At 43.2% G+C, this 17,695-nt stretch overlaps 1 protein-coding gene across 3 annotated transcripts in view; it reads left to right on the top strand.

Annotated features, from left to right (window-relative positions):
* Nucleotides 1-391: 391 nt before the first annotated feature.
* Nucleotides 392-17,695, top strand: part of PTER (phosphotriesterase related) — an 85,809-nt gene continuing 68,505 nt past the window's right edge. For all 3 annotated transcript variants that reach the window (XM_011963899.1, XM_011963898.1, XM_011963897.1), the window contains exon 1: nt 392-497. The gene's annotated coding sequence lies outside the window, so the exon portion shown is untranslated. The remainder of the gene's footprint in view (nt 498-17,695) is intronic.

Genomic DNA, 17,695 nt, shown 5'->3' with positions numbered 1-17,695 from the left:
CAAAACCAAAGTTCTCCGTATGCAGCATGAGGATCCAGAACCCACTGTGACATCAAATTGCCAGCGCGCCACCTCCAATTTATTCTTGGGGAAAACTAAAAGAGCTACGGAATGCTCCCTTGTTCCAGGCTGTTCTATGGAGAACTGGGATCTGGGGGAAATGCTACAGTTTCTTTCTGTTTGGGGATCTAGCCTCGAATTTTTTTCATTCAGCCAAACTACAGTCAGTCAGACAGCGCCTGCAGGAGGGTGTGGCTAGGCAGAGACTAGCGGGAAACGGCCCGGGACCAGGGTGGGGCGTGGCGAGGGTTTGAAGGGTGTGTCCTACGAAGAGGACCCACGGGGCGTGTCCTAGGACTCGGTGAGGGCGTGACCTCGGGCCAGGGGCGGGGAGAGAACCAAAGGGCGAAGTGGGAGTGAAGAGAGGAGACTAAAAAGGGCCGGGAAGTTGGACTGGCGGAAGTTCCCAGGGGAGAAGGCGCCGCGTTGTACTCGAGGTAAGGCTCCCAGGAGTCAGAGCAGGAGCGGGAACTGTGGGCCCAGTAGGAAGAGTGGGGCCCGACGGCGGAGGCCGCGCGGCCGGGGTTCGCTGCAGAGTTCCGCGCGAGGGTCCTGCCGGAAGGAAGGATTTTCAAGCCACTGGCGCGTGGGCCCTGCCGCCTCTCCCTAAGTGCTTGAGGGACGTTGCGAAGAGCGCCGGTCCCTTGCGGCTCTAGCTCCCTTTGACTCGACAGCAATGCCCCGGGGCGTCATCGGTTTGCTGTGCTGGGTGGGGGCGGCTATTCCCTGCTAAGCTTCCTTTAATAAGCTTTTTTTTTCTTTTTTTTTTTTTTTGAATCGGAGTCTCGCTTTGCTGCCCAGGCTACAGTGCATTTGGTGCGATCACAGCTCACTGCGGTCTCGACCTTCTGAGCTCAAGCGAACTTCCTGCCTCAGCCTCCTGAACCTCCGGAGTAGCTGCGACTACAGGCACGTGCCACCATGCCCGGTTAATTTTTGTATTTTTTGTAGACAGTGTCTCTCCATGTTGCCCAGGCTGGTTTTGAACTCCTGGGCTCAATCAGTCTGCCTGCCTCGGCCTCCCAAAGTGCTGGCATTACAGGTCTGTATTTTTTGACAGTTTGTAAAAGCTGATCACCAGCGGCCATGTGTCTGAGTCCTGTGCACTCTTGCTTAATCCACTCTGCAACCCTGTGAAGGATTCTAGTGATAACGACAAACCTAAGGGTACAGAAAGATTAGGCCACACTGCTGGGAAGTTTACAGATGGAAACAAAGTTTAAAGGTGGAGTCTTTCTGACTCCACAGCCTGTGTGCTCTTACTCTTAGACCACCTCATTCTTTGTCCATCACAAGTCAACAGGAACTAAAGGTATACCCTTACATAGGCAGTAAGAGGGGTTGCTGATTTAAAGAACTTTGGACCCAGAATGAGTAGAGCCCTATTCTAGTTCTGGTTCCAGCTCATTGACTTTCGACAAGTTGGTTTTCTTTTGCTTTTTTTTTTTCAGACGGAGTCTCGTCCTTGCCCAGGGTGGAGAGCAGTGGCGCGATCTTGGCTCACTGCAACCTCCCCTCCTGGGATCAAGCGATTCTCCTGCCTCAGCTTCCAGAGTGGCTGGGACTATAGGCATGCATCACCACACACAGCTAATTTTTGTATTTTTGGTAGAAATGGGGTTTCACCATATTGGCCCGGCTGATCTTGAACTCCTGACCTCGTGATTCACCCACCTCGGCCTCCCAAAGTGCTGGGATTACAGGCGTAAGCCACCACGCCCAGCCTCTTTTGCTTTTTAAGACTAAATCTCACTCTTTCACCGAAGCTGGAGTGCAGTGGTACTATCACAGCTCACTGCAACCTTCACTTCCCCGGTTCAAGTGATCCTCCCAGCTCAATCGCCCGCAGGTGCACACCACCATGCCCAGCTAGTTTTTATTTTCTACTTTATTTTTTGTATTTTTGGTGGAGATGGGGTTTTGCCATTTTGCCCATGTTGGTGTCAAACTCCTGGGCTCAAGTGATCTGGCTGCCTCAGCCTCCCATAGTGCTGGGATTACAGGTGTGAGCCACTGTGCCTGTCCTGTCTATGTTTTCTAGACACATTAACGTAAGTGGTCTCAGGCCAGGCACGGTGGCTCACACCTGTAATCCCAGCACTTTGGGAGGGTGAGGCAGGTGCATCGCTTGAGGCCAGGAGTTTGAGACCAGCCTGGCCAACATGGTGAAACCCCTTTTCTACAAAAAATTAGCCAGGCATAGTGGTGGGTGTGCCTGTAATCCCAGCTACTCGAGAGGCTAGGGCAGGAGAATTGCTCGAACCTGGGAGGCAGAGGTGGCTTGGAGCTGAGATCACACCAGTGCACTCTAGCCTGGGTGACAGAGCAAGACTCTGTCTCAAAAAAAGAAAAAGAAAAGAGAAAAGGTAAGTGGTCTCTAAGTCTCTAGTGGATCTAATAATCTATGGATTTATGAAGAGAAGATCCTGATTTTACCTTTTAATGATATTTTGGGCCAGTTTTTTTCCTTTTTAATTGGACAGCCCTCAAACCAGAATAGATTCAGAGATCTTCCAATTTTGGGTCATATTTGCTGCTGAAATTACAAGGTAGTCAGGAAGGGTCTGTTTATTCAATCAAAAATCAGTAAATGTGTATTTTAGAGGTCAGCAGGGCAGGATCCAGCCAGAAGGTGGCTAGAGAGACAGGAGGAAAATCAGGACAGTGGCTCTTCTGGAAGGACTTACGGAAAGATCAGTTTCACTGGGCAAATTTCCCCTTCCCTGTGAAGGACAGAAAATACCTTGAATATGGCTAAAGTGAGAAGCATTTCTGAAAAAAAAAAAATGCAATTTAATATCCTTTGAAGTGTCAGTAAATTTTGAGCCAAATAGAAGCAGAGAGCAAGAGAACACAAAAATAGATCATTTAGAATCTGGAGAAGTACATGACTGTACTCAGTGCCAGGGCTTGGCCATAGCATCCCAGTGACTATTTTAAGTTGAGTAAGCAGCCCTGATGCAAGGGTTTGAGAGATTGCTCTCAGATATAAGCTTAAAGACAAAATGATGAACTGTATCGCATGAGAGGAGCTTGGTAAACGTCCACCTTTGCTTCCATGTGCTTTGAAGTGTTCATACAGGAGGAATGTTTATCCTCAAATATCTTCTTTTTAAAATAGGTATTTGTTTATTTAGTTTTGTAGAGATGGGGGTCTTGTTTTGTTGCCCAGGCTGGTCTTGAACTCCTGGGCTCAAGTGATCTTCCCACCTCGGCCTCCCAAACTGTTGAGATTACAGGCATGAGCCACGGCACCCAGCCAACTTCAAATCTATTAAATACCCTAGTAAGCCATATAGTAACAATACTGAGAATTTCTGATCAAGCTCTAGTCTGCTCAGTATCCCTAGGAACTTGACTGAGATAGTTGTTGAATATTTTTTCATACATCGAATGTGGCTTTGTTCTGTTTTCTTTAGCTATTCTTTCTAGTGTATGTACAGTGGTCCAGGTTTTCCTAATAAGATTTTTTTTTTTTTTTTTTTTTTTTGTGGCGGGGTCTCACTCTATTGCCCAGACTGGAGTGTAGTGGCGCTATCTTGGCTCACTGCAACCTCTGCCTCCCAGGTGTAAGTGATTCTCCTGCCTCAGCCTCCCAAGTAGCTGGAACTACAGGCATGCACTACCACGCCCAGCTAATTTTTTTGTATTTTTGGTAGAGACGGAGTTTCATCATGTAGATCAGGCTGGTCTTGAACTCCTGACCTCAGGTGATACACTTGCCTCAGCCTCTCAAAGTACTGGGATTACAGGCATGAGCCACCAAGCCCAGCCCTTAATAACAATTTTATAACAAAAGGCTTCTCATTCATAGGCGTCATCTCTTAATAAAAAAAAAAGAAAAGAAAAGAAAGAATAAGAAAAATAAAATATCTGTTTCCATTTAGCATAAACTGGCTCTGTGGTTCTACCTATTTTGTCAAAACAATAACCACCTGAGTACAAATACCTCTCTGCCTGTTCAACGTGAGAGCTGTGTCAGCCATTTCCCTGTCTCCTTCCAGGCAGGTATGTCCGTGTGACTTGTTTGGCTAATGAAACACAAGTGGAGTGACCTGTGTCACTTCTAGGTAAAAGCGTATTAAGAGCCAGTGAAAGATGTGTCACAATCACTTTCCCTCTGCCACAGTGACCATCCAGATAGAGGCAGCAGTCTCAGCTCAGGTCACAGAAAGAGGACAGTGGGTAGAGCCCCCTGCCTTTCCGTGTTAGACATATATGATGAGCTAGAAATAAACTTTTGTTGTGTTCAGACCCTGAGATTTGGGGATTTGTGTGTTACTGTGGCCTAGCCTGGTCAAGCCTGCATAATGAGTATTACCAGATAAGCTGCGTGTATGTGGGAATTTCTGGCTCTGGTTTACCAGATACCTTGGGAGCTGCGGGGAGGGCCCTGAAAGAGGTTTGTCCTATGAATCATGCTCCTTTTACTGTGTGGGAGATGGCAGGTGTGCTGTTCCCATCATGCTCCAGTCTGCTTTGTGATTTTAATCAAAAGTGGCAAAAATGACATTTAGATGTTTAATTACATTCTGTAAGGGCAGACCAAGTTAAAGTGTAAAATGGGTTAAGGTTCTATGCCTGGAAGGGATAGGAATCAAGGCTTTCATTTTTTGAAAAACACAATTTATATATTTTTAACAATTTTCAGTGCACTTCCAAGTTTTCCAATACAGAGGAATGTTCGTGGGTGAGTTGTGAAAAGATGATTCTTCCCAAATGCAGTTATCAGTGGATGCATTTCAGAAATTATTTTGTCACTGAAGGACATTTGAAATGAATCATCCATACTTACCATTGACTAATACTTTTTTTTTCAGGCAGCTTCAAAGAGTACTTTAAATATGATTTCCTGGCTATCTGATTTCCAATCTAAGAGTATCAGACTTAGGTTTTGCTGTTAATGTCCTGGGGGCAATGTGTTCACTCTTTTATTCTGAGTTAAACAGAAGGCAAGCAGGGAGCATTGTGCTTTGGGCAGAGCTGTGCTGCATTCTTAGGGGACGCTGGCTATAAATCCAGTCTCCCTAGAGGTTTACAATCAAAGTTCTCCCCCTCTCATACTCAGGCGAGTGATATGATGATGATAAATTGCTTGGACATGACTGCCCCAAGCACTAGTGTGATGAATTATGTTGTTCAGGACATGACCGAAGAGTTCCTATTGTCAGTCGGCAATGCTAAGTATCGGCAGTATTCATAAATAGCCTTTTGCCAATGGTGGTCTCTGCTTTATATATTAAATCCTCTGTTTTCACAGGTTGTGGTTCTTAGTCATCTCTGTCCTCCACTGAATTCACTTACATAATCAGCCTTTTTTTTTCCTGTCCCTACTCATTAAAAGGGTGGTATGTCCTCACTTGTATATGGTAAACATTGAGTTCTTTCTTCACAGAAACTGTTAAAAGAATAATTATTAGTTCTTTTCACTAAATCCAGAGTAATAGCAGCTTATCTTGCAATGGTTTAATTGGGTAATTATTTGGTGTCTGAAAAGCACTTTGAAGAGAATGTTGGTAAATATTGTTAATTTCATGCTCTTTTGTGTAACTGAAAGCCCATTGTGACCACAAAATCCTTGTGTTATTGTGTACCCACAAAATTTCTTTCCTGATGTGGCTTACTATTTTCAAAATTATTTGTGTTGATTTTTTAAAATATTTTTTAAATTTTCATAAAGTTTCAAAATTATCTTATGTTTATGCCTTCACAGTTCGACATGTCTCATCGCCTACATTCCTTGCGTATCTAAAAGGTTAAAAATATCAGTCTTGCTCTCTAACAGTTTGGAGGACAAATAAACCCAGATCATGTAATTGAGTAATTGAAATAAAGATTTATTTGGTCAGAGCCCATACTCTGAGCTGTCATCTGATTGTCATCAGAATTTGTTTAAAAGTGTTAGGTTGGCCAGGCACGGTGGCTCATGCCTGTAATCCTGGCACTTCGGGAGGCCAAGGCGGGAGGATTGCTTGAGCTCAGGAGTTCAAAACCAGCCTGGGCAACATCGTGAGACCCCATCTCTATTAAATAAGTAAATAAATAAAGCATTAGGTTGACTTGCATGTGCCTGGCTAGCTCTTTTGACAGATTTTCTTCTCACTTTATGAATTCAGAGCCTGCAGGCCAGGCACGGTGTCTCACGCCTGTAATCCTAGCACTTTGGGAAACCAAGGCGGGCAGATCACTTGAGGTCAGGAGTTCAATACCAGCCTGGCCAACATGGCGAAACCCCATCTCTACTGAAAATACAAAAATTAGCCAGGTACACGCCTGTAATTCCAGCTACTCAGGAGGCTGAGGCAGGAGAATCGCTTGAACCCAAGAGGTGAAGGTTGTAGTGAGCCAAGATAATGCCGCTGCATACCAGCCTGGGTGACAGAGTGAGACTGTCTCAAAAAAAAAAAAAAAAAAAATCAGAGCCCCCAGGTGTCATTAAGGGCCATTTCTGTAGCTTAGATTAGATGACCTTCATTACTCACTATATTTGTTTTCCTACGACTGCCATCACAAAATACCACAAACTGGGTGGCTTAAACAACAGACATTTATTTTCTCACAGTTCTGGCAGCTGGAAGTCCCAGATCAAGGTGTCAGCAGGGTTGGCCTCTTCTGAGGTCTCTCTCTTTGGCTTGCAGATGGCAGTCTTCCCTCTGTGCATGTCTGTGTACTGATCTTTTATAGGGACACCAGTCCTATTGGATTGGAACCTACCCTAACAACCCCATTTTAACTTAATTACTTCTGTAAAGACTGTCTGCAAATACAACCACATCTGAAGGTGCTGAGGGTTAGGGCTACAACACACAAATATTGTGGGGAGACACAATTGAGCCCAAAATGCTTCCCTGCAATAGTAGTGGTCTGTTTGGAAACTGCTGTTTTTGGAGTTATTTTCTTTGTTAAATTTGACCTTCCAAGTGACGACTACACATCTTTGGAGAATGTCCTCGGTTCAGGAACTTCTTTTTAACTAACATGACTTAGAGGAGAGCTTAATGCTTGTGACTGTAAACATTTATGAATTAGGTAAAAAAGGGAAGCAACATTATTAAATGAATTGGATAGAGTTCATCAAGCAGTTAAGAAAAAAATGTACATCAGCGTACCTTGCAGTCTGAACCACAAACATCCAAATATTTGCTATAACAACTTGCAGATATTTTTACCAAAAAGTTTCCTCTCCGAATCAGAAACTTACTATGATGAGTCCATGTACTTAGGTGTACCATCAAAAAGGGCAAGAGGATCTCTAGAATATGCTGTGGTCCTATCTGCTCTTTCTATAAAGTGGTATCTTGTGCTTATCTTGCTTAAATATGTTGTGTCTTATAATTGTCACAATATTATCAACTGAAAACAGAAAGGTCTCTGAGAAGAGATGTGAGCCTAAGAAGCTAAAAAAGCTCTTTTCTTTTTCTTTTTTTCTTTTTTTTTTTTTTGAGACGGAGTCTCGCTCTGTTGCCAGGCTGGAGTGCAGTGGCGCAATCTCGGCTCACTGCAACCTCCACCTCCCGAATTCAAGCAATTCTCCTGCCTCAGCCTCCCGAGTAGCTGGGACTACAGGCATGTGCTACCACACCCAGCTAACTTTTATATTTGCAGTAGAGACAGGGTTTCATCATGTTGGCCAGGATGGTCTCAATTCTCTTGACCTCGTGATCTACCTGCCTCAGCCTCCCAAAGTGCTGGGATTACAGGCATGAGCCACTGCACCCAACCTCTTTCCTTTTTTTTGAGACAGTGTCTTGCTCTGTCGCCCAGGCTTGAGTGTGGTGGTGATCATAGCTCACTTGAGCTTCTCAGCTAAAGTGATCCTCCTGAGTAGCTGGATTACAGGTGCTCAGCACCATGCCTGGTTAATTTTTTTTTTTTTTTTGGACAGAGGACCTACAGGGAACTTCATTCTCTTGCCTTTGTTTTCACTGGGGTACTACCCTTTGGGAAGACCAGGTTGGCTCCTGGCACAGGGATACGCCTAGTTAATTTAAAAAAAAAATTTTGTAGAGATGGAGTCTCACTCTGTTGCCCAGACTGGTCTCCAACTCCAAGGCTCAAGTGATCCTCCCACCTTGGCCTCCCCACCTTGGCCTCCCAAAGTGCTGGGATTACAGGCATGAGCCACCACACCCAGCTAGCAAAGCTCTTATATTCAAAGAAATATTGGGGAATGTGAAGGCACAGAAGGCCTCAGTTTGACATTATCTGTCCATATCTATAATGCATACTATCTTTGATTCTGATGAGCTTTTACAATGTTCCTTCAGAATAGAATAATAGGGTTTTTTTTTTAATCCTTAAAAGAATCTTTTGTAGTAAATTGGTGGTCAGAAATATTAGAGGGTTGTTACGTGGGTATGTAAGAGTATATAGGTAAAACTTGAGGTTTTGAATGGGCTGTAAAACACTTTTCCCTTTAAAACTGTTTTAAGTGGAAATGTATTGTTGAAGCTGTGTGATGGATGCGTAGGGGTTCACTATACTACACTCTCTACATTTGTGAATTTTTGAGAATGTCCATATTAAAAAGTTTAAATAAAAGTTATTTTTTAAAAAGGAGAATAAATGAATGAAATATATGGCCTCCTGTGATGCAAAATTCGATACCCACATAAGGCACAGATTAAATGAGGTATGCATGCCTATGTTAGACAATAGTAAGTTGAGTATGGTTTTAACCACCAATCCCTCTATAGAAAAGTATTGTTGAGGCTGGGCGTGGTGGCTTATACCTGTAATCCTGGCTACTCAGGAGGCTGAGGCAGGAGAATGGCTTGAACCTGGGAGGCAGAGGTTGCAGTGAGCTGAGAGCACACCATTGCACTCTAGCCTGGGTGACAGAGTGAGTGAGACTCCGTCTCAAAAAAAAAAAAAGATTATTATTGAAACTCTTATCCAAGAGTAGCTGGAAGAGCATCTTTCCTAGTTTTGGCCTAGATTATTTGAGACATGTTTTTATTTATCCTTCTCTGACATATGACATGTCTATTACTTCCATGAGTCAGTGCCTTTCTCCTAGTTAGCGTTTCCCAGGCTCTCAGGCTGCAGTGTCTCTAAGTTCAGTCTTTGATTTCAGAGCCTATTAGCCATGTTGCAAATTCAGTGAACACAGAAACTTACAAAGAGGCCACTTGCCTCTGATGCATCAATGCACCATGAGTGGCTAGTGCCTTCTGCCCAATACCTTCTCTAAAAACATTCCCTGCTGTTGGAGGAAGGATCCTACAGGCTGACACCAAGGAAGCCATGCTCTCTCCTGGTTGTTCTTCAGAGGACACTGCCTCCTGAGGGGATGGCATGGCCAAAGCCCATCCAAGTCCTCTCAGCCTCCATATCTAGGATTAGAAGTTGTCCTGGGCCTGTGAGTCTCGCTCACATTTCTGCATAAGTGTCAGGCCTAACAGAGATGATTCCCTTTTGCTTCGGTGCTGCTTTGAGCTTGCCCCGTTATCATTTAGTAAAGTACATCTTCAAGAGTGTTCCTCTTTCTCTTGTGTGCCAAATATTTCGGAGCAGCTCAGTGCATAAGTGGTAAAGAATTTGCTATTTCAAATACTGACATTACTGAGACTTTGACTTGCAGACATAGTTGATCTTGAATGTTCGGGGGTGGGGTTCGGCTCTTACAAATAGATGCGCAATGCACGCCACCCCCCCGCCCCCAACTTTTTTTTGTTTTGGAGACAGAGTTGGTCTGTCGCCGAGGCTGGAGTGTAGCAGTGTGATCTCTGCTAACTGCAACCTCCGCCTCCCAGGTTCAAGCGATTCTTGTGCCTCGGCTTCCTGAATAGCTGAGATTAAAGGCGTGCGCCACAATGCCTGTCTAATTATTTGTATTTTTACTAGAGACGTGTTTTCGCCATGTTGGTCAGGCTGGTGCAGGGCCCCTTGTTGACGTTCTTTCCTCCCAAGTGTTATCTTTTCACTCTTTGCCTGTTACTGTAGTTGGATAGAAAGATCAAAATATTTCAAGCTAAAAGTTCAACTTTAAAATATTCTCCATGAGGATTCTATGTAGTTCTATTTGTGTATTGAGTTTAATTGTTAGATTTGTTATATATATTAAAGAACATATACAGTTTCTTAGCATTAGAAACATTTCATGGACCGTTGCTGCTAGTTATTGTTGCCATGGTGAGGTCAAAAGGCTTAATTTTAAAATTCTTTCTTTTTTATTTTGACAGACCATCAAGATTGTAAAAGATTTTTTTCTTTGTCTTTTCTTCTTCTTTTTTTTTTTTGAGACAGGGTCTCCCTCTGTTGCCTCAGCTGGAGTGCAGTGGTGCGATCTCGGCTCACCGTAACCTCTGTCTCCTGGGTTCAAGCAATTCTCATGCCTCAGCCTCCTGAGAAGCTGGGATTACAGGCGTGCGCCACCATGCCCAGCTAATTTTTGTATTTTTAGTAGAGACAGGGTTTTGCCATGTTGGCCAGGCTGGTCTTGAACTTCTGACTTCAGGCAATCTGCCCTCCTTGGCTTCCCAAAGTTCTGGGATTACAGGCATGAGACACCATACCTGGTCTTTTTTTCTATTTTTTTTTGAGTCAGAGTCTTGCTCTGTTGCCCAGACTGGAATGCAGTGGTGCCATCACAGCTCACTGCAGCCTTGAACTACTGGGCTCAAGTGATCGTCCCACCTCAGCCTCTCAAATACCTGAGACTACAGGTGCGTGCCACCACACCTAATTTTTTTTTTTTTTTTTTTTTTAACTTTTGTAGAGATAAGTTCTCACTATGTTGCTCAGTTCAATGTCTTGAACTCTTGGCCTCAAGTGATCCTCCAGCCACAACCTCCCAAAGTGCTAAGATTACAGGTGTGAGCCCCTGCACTAAGCCTGTAAAATATTTTTTATGTGGAATTTTCGTAATGCATTATGTAGTGACACCAGTTTTTTTGTTAACCTGTTTTCACTTCTCTGTTTTTATTTTTGTGTTAGTAATACCTTGGTCAAAATAGGTTTACATTCATTATTACTATATTACATAACGATTTCACATTAGCATTAAGGACAATTTTTTATAAGTTGTTTCTATACAAAGAATGATGTATTAAATTTTAGAGTTTTTATCTGTAAATATTGGAAAGCTTTGTAAGCGGCTATACTATCTCTGACTATAAGGTCTTGGTCCATATTCTTTACACTATACATCATATTTATATATATACTTGCATATATTCATGCCTGCATATTGTGCAGAACCACCTGTGAACCAGACCCTAGTCTTCTCTTCCTCTGTCAACTGATCATAGGAAACTCCCCATGAGGCCCTTGGTACAGGCTGGGGAGAGAAGGCAGGGTGGCAGGAGTGGAGACCATGGGCATTTGAGCCACTTCCTCATGTAACTTACTTGTGTCTTCAGGACCTGTTCGAGCCCGATCACTTATATACCGCTTCCATTTGATGATGGAATGCTGCTGTGCACACCCTGTTTTCTGGCTAGGTGGGTCAGAAAGCACCCGGTTCATGATAAGCCGTCCTGTTTCTACCAAAGCCCAATAACAGGCCAAGAGCTGTCTCCCAAAAGGACACTAGTTATCTGCAGAGGATGGCAGGGCCTTGCTCCAAAATCTTTGAAGCCTCTGCTGTGATTCACCTATGGGGGCCTGCCAAAGGCTCCAAACAGCATCCCTATCTGCCACTGACACCCCAAGCACCGTTGGATCTGCTGGGTCATATGGCCCAAGTGGCGGGGCAGCTAGCACAGTAACCTGGACCTGTTGCAGAGACTTCTCCTGTTCTGGACCCCATTCAAAACTGGCAGCCTTTCAGGTCACTTGATAAACGGGCTGGAGTTTAAAAAGGATGGAGTTCTTTAGTTCGTTTTGGGGTTTCTAGAGTTGAGTGCTTAATCTGATGACATCCAAAAATGCTGAGTACTCTACTTCTAATAGTATGGAGAACGCTGATAGTCCTTAGTGTGAACTGTTTAAAGAGTTATGCAAAAGAAATGTGTTTGACACTCCTGATTCACCACTCATGAGGGGCAAGGGGTTTAGTGACTCCGTACATAATACCTTTGACCATATGTGGAGAATAAAGGAATATAATAAAGTTGGTTGGTTACTACTAAGTTCACTGGACAAGGTAAAGGAAGCAAAGGATGAATGAGTTCAGGGATTCGAACGTCCAGCTCCAGAAGCACATACTGAGCCTCAGGTCTTCTAAGATTGCCCTGAGGGAGAGTCTTATCTCCTGTTGACAAAGGGCTCAAATTGTGGAAAATCAGACATAAGCTCTTATTATGTGAGTGGCTGACCTGCAATGAAAGGTGGAGCTCAGTCTCATTAGATGTCTGCTGTCAAAGTGAGAGCATTGACTGGAAAAGAATGGGACCCAGCAACTTGGAATGGGGACGTGTGGGAAGACCCAGATGAAATTGGGGACACTGAGCTTGTAAACTCTTATGAGCCTTTTTTTTTACCAGAGGAAACAGCTTTCCCATCCCCAGTGGTGGCAACATTCCCTCTTCTACCCATGCTGCCAACAGCCTTTCCCCCTTTGTCTGAGGAGATTAACCATGCACTACCTGAGGCAACAGTGATGATGGCCTCTCCTGAGGCAGTTGCCAGGCAAGACAATGTTGATTCTCCTCAGGACCCACTCTCAAAACCCATTTGCTTCTAGATATATAACTAGACTAAGGCCCTAGTAGGCCCCTAGAGATGCGGTTCAGAGTATGACCCACAAGGAGGTGCACTACACTACAAAAGAATTGCTTTAGTTTTCTGATTTATATAGGTAGAAATCTGGAGAACAGGCATGGGAATGGATATTAAGGGTGTGAGACAATGGTGGATGGAACATAAAGTTGGGTCATGCTGAACTTACTGATTTGGGCCCACTAAGCAGGGATTCTGCATTTAATGTTGCAACTCAGGGAGTGAGAAAAGGTTCTAATAGTTTATTTGTTTGGTTAGCTGAAATGTGGAACAAAAGATGACCCACTGTGTGTGAGCTAGAAATGCCAGATTTCCCTTGGTTTAGTGTAGAGGAAGGGATCCAAGGGCTTAGGGAGATTAAGATATTAGAGTGGATTAGTCACTTTAGACCTACCCATTCCAGCTGGAAGGGCCCAGAAGATGTCCTTCACCAATACCTTGTGAAAAAGATTTGTGAGAGGAGCACCTGCATCCTTGAAGAGCTCTGTGATTGCTCTTCTTTGTATGCCAGATCTTACAGTGGGAACCACAGTCACTCAACTATAAAATTTAAATGCAGTGGGAATAATTGGATCCCAAGGTGGCAGAGGCCAAGTGGCAACACTCAACCATCAAAGACAAGGTGGGCATCGTTACCATAATGGACAGCAGAAGCAAAGAGGCGGAGGTTGCGGTGAGCCAAGATTGCGCCACTGCACTGTAGCCTGGGTGACAGAGTGAGACTCCATCTAAAAAAAAAAGAAAATTATTGTTGAAAGGCTTATCCAAGAGTAGCTGGAAGAGCATCTTTTAATAGAGTTTTAGCTCAGGTCTGACTGACAGTGGGTCCAGTGGGTCCCAGGACTCATCATGTGGTCATTTCCCTAGTGCCAGAATGCATAATTGGCATAAACATACTTAGCACCTGGCAGAACCCCCACAGTGGCTCTCTGACTGGTAGAGTGAGGGCTACTATGCTGGAAAAGGCCAAACAGAAGCCATTAGGGCTGCCTCTACCTAGAAAAATAGTAAATCAAAAACAGTATCACATCCCTGGAGGGACTGCAGAGATTAGTGTCACCATGAAGGACTTGAAAGACGCAAGGGTAGTGATTCCCACCACATCCCTGTTCAACTCTCCTATTTGGCCTGTGCAGAAGATAGATGGATCTTGGAGAATGACAGTGGATTATTGTAAGCTTAACCAAGTGGTGACTCCTAAGAGCCCCTGATAAACCACTGATGTAAGTCCAAGAGTCCAAAAGCTGAAGAACTTGGAGTCTAATGTTTGAGGGCAGAAAGCCTCCAGCACAGGAGAAAGATGAAGTCCAGAAGGCTCAGCAAGCCTGTTGTTTCATCTTCTCCTGCCTGCTTTACTCTAGCTGCACTGGCAGCTGCTTAGATGGTGCCCACCCAGATTGAAGCTGGGTCTGCCACTCCCTGTCCACTGACTCAAATGTTAATCTCCTTTGCCAACACCCTCACAGACATACTCAGGAACTATACTTTGCATCCTTCAATCCAATCAAGTTGACACTCAATATTAACCATCACAAGGTTTAAGAGTTAAAATTGGATAATAGGCCAGGCATGGTGGCTCACGCCTGTAGTCCTAGCATTTTGAGAGGCCGAGGCGGGTGGATCACTTGAGATCAGGAGTTCGAGACCAGCCTGGCCAACATTACAAAACCCTGTCTCTACTAAAAATACAAAAAAAGTAGCCGGATGTGGTGGTGCGCTCCTGTAATCTCAGCTACTCAGAAGGCTGAGGCAGGAGAATCGCTTGAACCTGGGAGGCAGAGGTTGCAGTAAGCCAAGATTGTGCCACTGCACTCAAGCCTGCGCAACAGACTCCATCTCAATAATAAATAAATAAAATTGGATGATAGCTTTCTCTGCCTAATTAGAAGTCAAAGCTATATATCTGATGTGTTGGGAGGGTTATTACCCCCCAGAAAAGGAGTTAGTTCTTTAACAGATGAAATAAAATGAATTCATTACAAGACATTGTGGAGATGCTGCTAAGCCCTTTAATTTTTGGAAATTCAGTATAATTTTCATCAGTTCCTGTGAAACTTGATTTATGCTTGTATCATCTTCCAGAGTGTTTGCTATGCCTGTGTTCTACCTTTACCACTAATTACTTAATAGTTTTTCTTTAAACCAATCCACTTTTTTACTTTAGCTCCATCCTAAGCAATAATATCTATGAAATCACAGGCTTGCAGTTTTGATTACTTTCTTTTTTCTAAAACACATTAAAATAAATAAAAACTTGTTTAAAAAAGTTTCAAATGCCCATATATCACCTAAAATCAGTTTGAACCACCAGTGGGATATATATAATTTATATAAATACACACACACACACACACACACACACACACACACCACCCAGGCTGGAATGCAGTGGTGTGATCTCGGCTCATTGCAACCTCTGCCTCTCAGGCTCAAGCAGTTCTCTTGCCTCAGCCTCCCGAGTAGCTAGGACTACAGGTGTGCACAACCACGCTCAGCTAATTTTTGTATTTTTAGTAGAGGTGGGGTTTTACTATGTTGGTCAGGCTGGTCCTGAACTCCTGACATCAAGTAATCCATCTGCCTAAGCCTCCCAAAGTGCTGAGATTTACAGGCGTGAACTGCACCCAGCTATGACTTTTTGTTTTCTCTCCTCTTCCTCCTCCTCCTCCTTCTTCCTCTTCTTCTTCCTTCTTCTCCTGCTGCTGCTGCTGCTGCTGCTGGTGGTTCTCCTTCTTCTCCTTCCTCTTCCTCTTCTACTTCTGCTTCTTCCTCATTTATTATTATTGTTATTATTATTTTGAGACAGTGTCTTGCTCTGTCACCCAGGCTGGAGTGTGGTGGCATGATCTTGGTTCACTGCAACCTTTGCCTCCCAGGTTCAAGTGATTCTCCTGCCTCAGCCTCCCAAGTAGGTGGGATTACAGGAGTGCCTTCACAACCGGCTAATTTTTGTACTTTTTTCGAGATGGAGTTTCACCGTATTGCCCAGGCTGATCTCAAACTCCTGACCTCAAGTGATCTGCCTGCCTCAGCCTCCCAAATTACTGGGATTACAGGCGTGAGCCACTGTGTCCAGCGATTTCTTCTTATTTTTTATAATAGAGGTGAGATCTCACTATGTTGCCCAGGTGGGGTCTCACTATGTGGCCCAGGCTGATCTTGAATTCCTGGGCTCAGGTGATTCTTCTGCCTCAGCCTCCCAAAGTGCTGGGATTATAGGCATGAGCCAGTGCACCTGGCCAGGTTATTGATTTTTTTTTTTTTAATAACAGTATGTTTAATAACACTTATTTCACCATCCACTAAAGAATAAAATTATTCCTGGTTAAGTGGGCACAAAAGTTTCAGAGTAGTTTTTGTAGTTGTGTTGTGATTATTGGAAACTAAAAACTGTGTATATATATAGACACACACACATATATACGTATATATTTTATATATATATACACACACACACATATATGCATATGCTTAGATAGTGCATTTTATAAACTTTTGTTTGGGCTATAGCCAACCGTTTTCAGTTGCTTAGGCAGTCAGCATCATGTATCTGAGGGCTACTATAAAGACACCATTATTTTATACTTGTGCCTCTATTCTTACTCACAAGCAGTATGAAGAATGGTAATAAATAATTAACAATCTGGAACTTCTGGGTTGTGAGGTATTTTTATTTCATGCATCTGTTTGTAATAATCTGTTGTTTATACTAAGTTTATAGTAAAGTAAATACTGGAATATGGTTCATTTAAGTATGGTTTGCCTAATGGGTCATCAGAAAAAGAATTCATATCGAGAAAGATATCAACAGGTTTCACATTCCTTGTAACAAAATGGTCTGTCTGGTTTTCTACTATACATATATCCCTACCTCGTTTAATGTTTAAACAGATGTGAACAAATGGAGAAGCTTCTGGAGAGGTCATTTACAGCCCATGTAACATCTCTCCACATAGACTCTTGTATCTGGAAGGAAGCTTAGAAATCACTTTGTTCAACTCCCTTATTTTATTAATGAGAAAACCGAGGTCCTCAGACTAAGTGGCCCAAATACATGCTCCTGGAATATCAGCTTTGTCACATTTTTGCAGTTGGTAAACTTTTAGCTTTTCTTCCTCTTGGGGAAATAGTGATATGTTCAGAAAGCATTATGTCGTCCCATCTGTGTCCATTTTTTTGTAGGGGAGTCAATTTTTTGGGGGACAATGAAATAACATCCACTTTTATTTTGAATTACAGAAATTCCATGGTCACCCAACTCCACTTCTAAGCCATTTTTGAAATATAGTAAGTGAACGTTAATTTTTGGTGGTACAGAAGATACTTTATAACTACTGTTATTTGTATAAATACAAAATTAACCTGCCGACCATGGTGGCTCATGCCTGTAATCCCAACACTTTGGTAGGCTGAGGTGAGTGGATTGCTTGAGGCCAGGAGTTCGAGACCAGCCTGGGCAACATGGCAAAACTGCATCTCTACTAAAAATACAAAAAATTAGCCAGGTGTGGTGGTGCATGCCTGTAATCCCAGATACTTAGGAGGCTGAGGCATGAGAATTGCTTGAACCTGGGAGGCAGAGGTTGCAGTGAGCCAAGATCAGGCCATTGCACTCCAGCCTGGGTAACAGAGTGAGACTGTCTCAAAAAAAAAAAAAAATTAACCTATTGAATTAGAGAATTAGCCTATTGAATCAGGAATTATTTATGTTTCTAATATACTTAAACAAGAGAGAAAAACATATTTTTCTAAGCAATGTCAAGATATACATAATAAATATAATTTCCATTTTTTCCAAATTATAATAAATATAATTTCCAAGTAAGTATACATACATTTAAACATTCTAAGTTCTTGATTTTTAATCTATATTTGTGTCTAATAACAATAAATAGGCCGGGCGTGGTGGCTCAAGCCTGTAATCCCAGCACTTTGGGAGGCCGAGACGGGCGGATCATGAGGTCAGGAGATC

The sequence above is a fragment of the Colobus angolensis genome, unplaced genomic scaffold, assembly GCF_000951035.1.
Source record: "Colobus angolensis palliatus isolate OR3802 unplaced genomic scaffold, Cang.pa_1.0 Scaffold63, whole genome shotgun sequence".
NCBI classification, from domain to species: domain Eukaryota; kingdom Metazoa; phylum Chordata; class Mammalia; order Primates; family Cercopithecidae; genus Colobus; species Colobus angolensis.
Note: the sequence above shows the minus strand (reverse complement) of the source record. Positions and strands in the feature narration are given on the sequence as shown.